The sequence below is a fragment of the Chiloscyllium plagiosum genome, chromosome 36 (genome assembly GCF_004010195.1).
Source record: "Chiloscyllium plagiosum isolate BGI_BamShark_2017 chromosome 36, ASM401019v2, whole genome shotgun sequence".
Lineage (NCBI taxonomy): Eukaryota > Metazoa > Chordata > Chondrichthyes > Orectolobiformes > Hemiscylliidae > Chiloscyllium > Chiloscyllium plagiosum.
In genome coordinates, this window is record NC_057745.1 from 9,627,666 (window position 1) to 9,633,713 (window position 6,048).

The 6,048-nt window shown below is 42.3% G+C and overlaps 1 protein-coding gene across 1 annotated transcript in view; it reads left to right on the plus strand.

The window, feature by feature from the left end:
- Nucleotides 1-5,192, plus strand: part of rhcgb (Rh family, C glycoprotein b) — a 75,585-nt gene extending 70,393 nt beyond the window's left edge. Inside the window, exon 11 of the mRNA XM_043677258.1 lies at nt 4,874-5,192. The gene's annotated coding sequence lies outside the window, so the exon portion shown is untranslated. The remainder of the gene's footprint in view (nt 1-4,873) is intronic.
- Nucleotides 5,193-6,048: the final 856 nt, after the last annotated feature.

The window sequence follows — 6,048 nt, forward strand, 5'->3', positions numbered from 1 at the left end:
GTCAGAAACAAGTCATATTTTCCCATATAAAAATCATTGCTGTTTTCATTAATGTGGAGGAGCCGGTGTTGGACTGGGGTGTACAAAGTTAAAAATCACACAACACCAGGTTATAGTCCAACAGGTTTATTTAGAAGCACTAGCTTTCGGAGCGTTGCTCCTTCATTACCACCTGATGAAGGAGCAGTGCTCCGAAAGCTAGTGCTTCCAAATAAATCTGTTGGACTATAACCTGGTGTTGTGTGATTTTTAGCTCTTTTCACTGGTTGTGAAACACTTGAAACATGGTATAAAGTATGATTTAAATGTAAGATTCTTCTCAAGAAACTCATGATAATTTCCTTCTAGAGTTGAAATTATTTGTGAAGGAGACATTTTATTAAAACGTTTCAAATTGCCCAATAGTATTAATTATGAAATGTTGCATTTGTACAGCAAATCTTATGTATTTTTAAACATAGAAACCCACACAAATGTAAAAAAAAGAGGCAATTGCCTCCTATGCCATTCAAAAGGATAGTGAATGAACTTGTACATGAACTCCACTTAACTGCCCAATTTCCATTTCCACAACACCTTTTGACTGCACTACCTATGAGCTCCACCACATCGAAGGGCAAGTGCAGCAGACACATGGGAACAAGCTCCACTGCTGATCACACAGCATTCTAAATTGTAAATATATCAAATGTAAAATACCAGAGATATTGTAAATCCAAAATAAAAATGGAAAGAGCTCAAAATATTCAACAAGTGGGTGAGACATAGAAGTACTGGTCTGGTAAAAAGCCATCAACCTGAAACATTGGGCAGAATCTTCTGGGCTCGTCTGGAGCTATTGGTAAGGTGGGTGAGGAACTTAACTGGATAGGAGGCAAAATTCCTGCTTCCCACTGATGGGTTAGAGTTTTGCTCTTTAGGTTGCAGAACCTTTCAGGGGAGTCAGCTTTCTCAACCTTTTAGAATAGATCCAATTCCCTACAGTGTAGGATCAGGCCCTTCGGCCCCAGAAGTCCACACCGGCCTTCCAAAGAGTAACCCACTCAGACCCATTTTCCTCTGAGTAATGCACCTTACACTATGGGCAATTTAGCATGGCCAATTCATCTGACCTGCACGTCTTTGGACTGTGGGAGGAAACTGGAGCACCCGGAGGAAACCCACACAGACATGGGGAGAAAGTGCAAACTCCACACAGGCAGTTGCCCGAGGCTGGAATCAAACCTGGGTCCCTGGTGCTGTGAGGCAGCAGTGCTAACCACTGAGCCACCGTGCCACCCCACATGGTGTGCTAATGAATACTTGTTGTGTTCATTAGCACACCATGAATACTCGTTAATAGCCTTGCCTGCTGGATTTGCCAGTCAACGTGCAATTTTGTTGGCCTTGGGGACCACATATGTTCACACATAAAGCTATATAGATCAAGTCTGTACTTTGTGGGTAGACTTCTTCCTCCAAACTCCAATGAGTACAACAATTTTCTATGATCTTTGTCAACATGCAGTTTCTTTGTGCAACCACTTACAGGGGTGCAGCCTCACCATGTCAACCAGCTTATGAAAAGTCTAAGTCACGTGCAGTCTTGTTTATTGTAGCTCTTGAAGTCTAAGGACTGAAGGCTAATTGGGCCCATGATCCTGCCCAAATCAGACAGCCACACTTGCTGATGCCAATAAACCTGACCAGGGAAATCAAGCAGCATGCTGCTGAAAAGGGGGCTCAGCTGTAAGGAGGATTCAACAGAAAAGATTGATAGAAATGTAGGCTGGATAGAAAGGAGTAAAAGGGAATTAAAGGCAGTGGTTATTGAGGGCACAGGAAGGATCCTGCTGAATGGGAGGAGCAAACTGGAATGCACAGCAGCAAAGTCACTGTGTAGGGGAAACTGGGAAAAGAAAGGTTGGGAGCTGTTTACTAAGGGTGGGCAACACTGGATTAATTAAGTGTATGAGAAGGGCAATCAAGCAGGTGAACTGAATAAGGTGCGATGTAAGGATTAGACTCTGGAGCTTGGAATCTGGAAGGGAAAGGAGTTAGGGGAAAAGCAGGCATACTAAGGGTAATAGTGAAAGGGACAATAGTTACAGGGGTATTAAAGAAGGACTGGGGGTGGCAGAGGGAAGGTAAAAGTCATCTCCATATAAATGTATGGGGAGGATAGGGGCTGTAGACTCAAAGGAACAGTTTACTCTAATATATCTTTCTCTAAATCAGTTTACAATATTGGGTCTCTCAGAATATGCAAATGGGGTAAGCCCCAGGTCTGTTTGCACATCTCCCTGCACAACGCAAATGTATCCGACTGAGGGTGTAGAGGCAGAAACTGAAAACCGAAAATACGATTGTTCAAGCTCTCAGTCAAAGGTTTTACACCGAAGGGAAATACTTACTGAATATAGGTGAATATGATCTTACAGATCCAAACATTAATATCCCAACCATGTCCTCTCATGCATTAACTTTTAATAAGACAGTCACCTAAGAATCACCAGCAGTGACAGTGGTATTGAGCTGGGAGCTTATTCTACATATAAACATGAAGGAGCATTTACAGGTCCAACATATGAAAGTTAAGAACTTGGCGATGAAACTTATGCAAGTTGTAGATTTCAGGGTTGTGCCCTATATCACAGGGGATTAGGAAGATCACCAAGAGTCAGTTTGGACCACAAGCATGAAAAACATAAAGATCAAAGCCACAAAGATCTTGCACATGGCACCATCTACAAGATACATTGCAGAAATTCACCATGGTTCCTTAACTAGCACCTTCCAAACCCACAACCACTTCCACCTAGAAGGACAAAGGGCAACAAATAGATGGAAAAACCACCCCCTATACATTCCCCTCCAAGCCACTCACCATCTTGACTTGAAAATATTTCACTCTTCCTTCAGGGTCGCTGGGTGGAACTCTTGTGGTAGTTGTTGCAGCATTGCAGGACTGTAGCAGTTCCAGAAGACAGCTCTCCACCACCTTCTGAAGGGAATTTGGGAATGGGCAATACATGCCAACAACATACACATTGATGACATTTCTTCACAGATTAGTAATTCCACACCAGATATTTGACCAACTTAACCAGCCAACTGCATTAGCTTGAATAACATTAAGAAGAAGGAGGAGGAGAAAAAAGATTGAACAATACCTAGAGAAATAGAGGCACGAGGTTCACTCAGGGGACTGTAGCTGTGGATGAGGAAGCAGTACCTGAAGAGGAGAAACAGGGTATTCAGCGTTATTGAGCACTCCAAGCAAGAGGATATACTGTACTGAGAACATTACGGGTGAGTGAAGGCAATGCTAGAGGCATCTTCACTTGATTAGGGAATATGTCACTTACATTTGGCACCTCCTGCAGTTAAATCTGTGGTAGTGTAACTTTAGAGGAAGAGCTATTCTTGTGGTGCTGAACACCACAGCTCCCATTAACATTCCAAGCACCGGGTCCTTTCAAAACTCAAATGGGTACATGTGTGGTATCTCCCAATCAGCAAAACACAAGTGTATTCATGAGCTCACCAAAGCTTTTCACAGGAATGAAAAACAAACGCTTGTGGTGCCCAAGCCATTAAATTGTAGCGATCACTGGGTTCCCTCAGGTACAAGGGAACTAACTGCACACTTAGGGATGTTCTCAGCTCCATGATATCACTCAGCCACATTCCCGAACAAGACAGAATTTCGCTCCCTTAATGTACACCTCGTTTTTGACCACAGAAAACTACATCTGCAGATATGGACTCACTATCTAGGGAGTTGCCACAATACATACATCCTACACAAGTCCCAGGTTCTGCCAATGTTTGCCTACCACATCATCGCCAAGGCTTGATTGAAGGTGACAAAGGTAAGGCTAATGACACCAGCGCAAAATCCTAAGGCTGATACTGAACAACACTACAATGCTGCTCATGCCATCATTGAACAGGCAGTTTGTCTTACGAGGATGTGCCTGTACTGTCTGGGCCTATCAGAGGAGCATTCCAGTACTTACTGCACAGTGTCCCAGAATAGTGATTGGTCGCTATGCCCTGCCCTACCTAGTTCAATGATGGCAGTGAATTTAAATGAGGGGAGATGAAAGAGCAAGCTGCCTCCTCAGATTAGGAAGAATGAGAGTTTGACAGAGATGTTCAGGGAGCCAACATTGCACTGAGATGAGGCTACAGGCCTAATGATGCTAACAGTGGTTAGATTTGAGGGTGAATGATGTTATATTAGCATGTGTGAACACTGTCAATCATGAAGCAAACATGGCACTGAGAGATTTCTGTTCTCAAGGGAATGCTTGTTTTACTATTTTAAAACATCATACTACTTTACTCAAATTATAAGTCAATTTATTCCCTTTTACACCAACAACCTCCTGTTCAATTTTCTGTTGAGAACATTAGCATGAAGTTATGCAGGATTACATCAGAGTTATACATTTCTGGATCTACGCTTTGTTCACAAGAAGCATTTGTTGATCAGTGAGATATAGAGAGGATAATCTACACTGCTAGACTCCTGAAACGGAACTGAATTGAAACGTTCCTACTTTCCAGGGGTTGTGTTTTGCTAACCAGTCTACCATGAGGAACCTTGTCAAAGGCCTTACTGAAATCCATATAGATCACGTCTACCACTCTGCCCTCATCAATCCTCTTTGTTTACTTCCCATCCCTGATCCTTCTGCAGAACATTTTGTCACGCCTGCTATGTGTGAATAAATGTGTGAGTATTTAAAAGGGGTGTAGTTTGAGTTTGCATATTAATAATCTGATAATTAATTATCTGTTTTCTTAAATTTTAGAGAATAGGCTGGTTCTAACTTTTGCTTTCTTATTAATTGATGAAACCTGATATGAGTTTTTTTTGTCTTAGGTATAGAATCCCTACAGTGCAGAAAGAGGCCGTTTGGCCTACTGAGTCTGCAACAACCCTGCGAACAACATCCCGCCCAGACCATCATAACCACACATTTATTATGGCTAATCTGGATACTACAGAGCAAATTAGCATGGTCCCAATCCACGTAACCTGCACATATTTGGATTGTGGAAGGAAACCCACATAGGCAAGATAGAATGTGAAAACTCCACACAGTCAGTCACTCGAGGCTAGAATCAAAACTGGGTCCCCGGCACTGTGAAGAAACAGTGCTAATCATCATCCCATCCCTTGTGTAGTGGTCAAAGTCAGGCAAAATAATCATTCTGGTGATTAAATTGGTTATTTACACATCTATGACTTTCGTGAAATAGTGGAGTTTGATTTCCCATCAAGGTCATGACAATGAAGATAGAGAGGTCAATCCTCCTAGCTGGGATTGGTCACTTGCTGGTTCCACTGCTTTTCATCATTTATATAAACATAAGAAGTATAGTTAGTACGTTTGCAGATGACACTAAAACTGGAGATGCAGTGGACAATGAAGAAAGTTACGTTAGAGTACAATGGGATCTTGATCAGATGGACCAATGGGCTGAGTGGCAGATGGAGTTTATAATTTCAATAAATGTGAGGTGCTGCATTTTGGAAAGGCAAATCAGGGAAGGATTTATACACTTAATGGTAAGACCCTGGAGAGTTTTTCTGAATAAAGAGACCTTGGAGTGCAGGTTCATATTTCCTTGACAATGGAGTCACAGGTAGACAGGATAGTGAAGAAGGCGTTTGGTATGCTTTCCTTTATTGGTCAGAGCATTGAGTATAGGAGTTGGGAGGTCAAGTTGTTGCTGTAGAGGACATTGGTTAGGCCACTTTTGGAATATTGTGTGTATTTCTGGTCTCCCTCCTATAGGAAGGATGTTGTGAAATTGAAAGGGATCAGAAGAGATTTACAAGGATGTTGCCAGGGTTGGAGGATTTGAACTACAGAGAGAGACAAAAAAGGCTGGAACATCAGAGGTTGAGGGGTTAATGTATAGAGGGGCGTGGATAGGGTAAATAGACAAGTTCTTTTCCCTGGAGTGGAGGAGTCCAGAATTAGAGGGCATAGGTTTAGGGTAAGGGGAAAATTTTAAAAGAGACCTAAGGGCCAACTTTTTCACCCACGG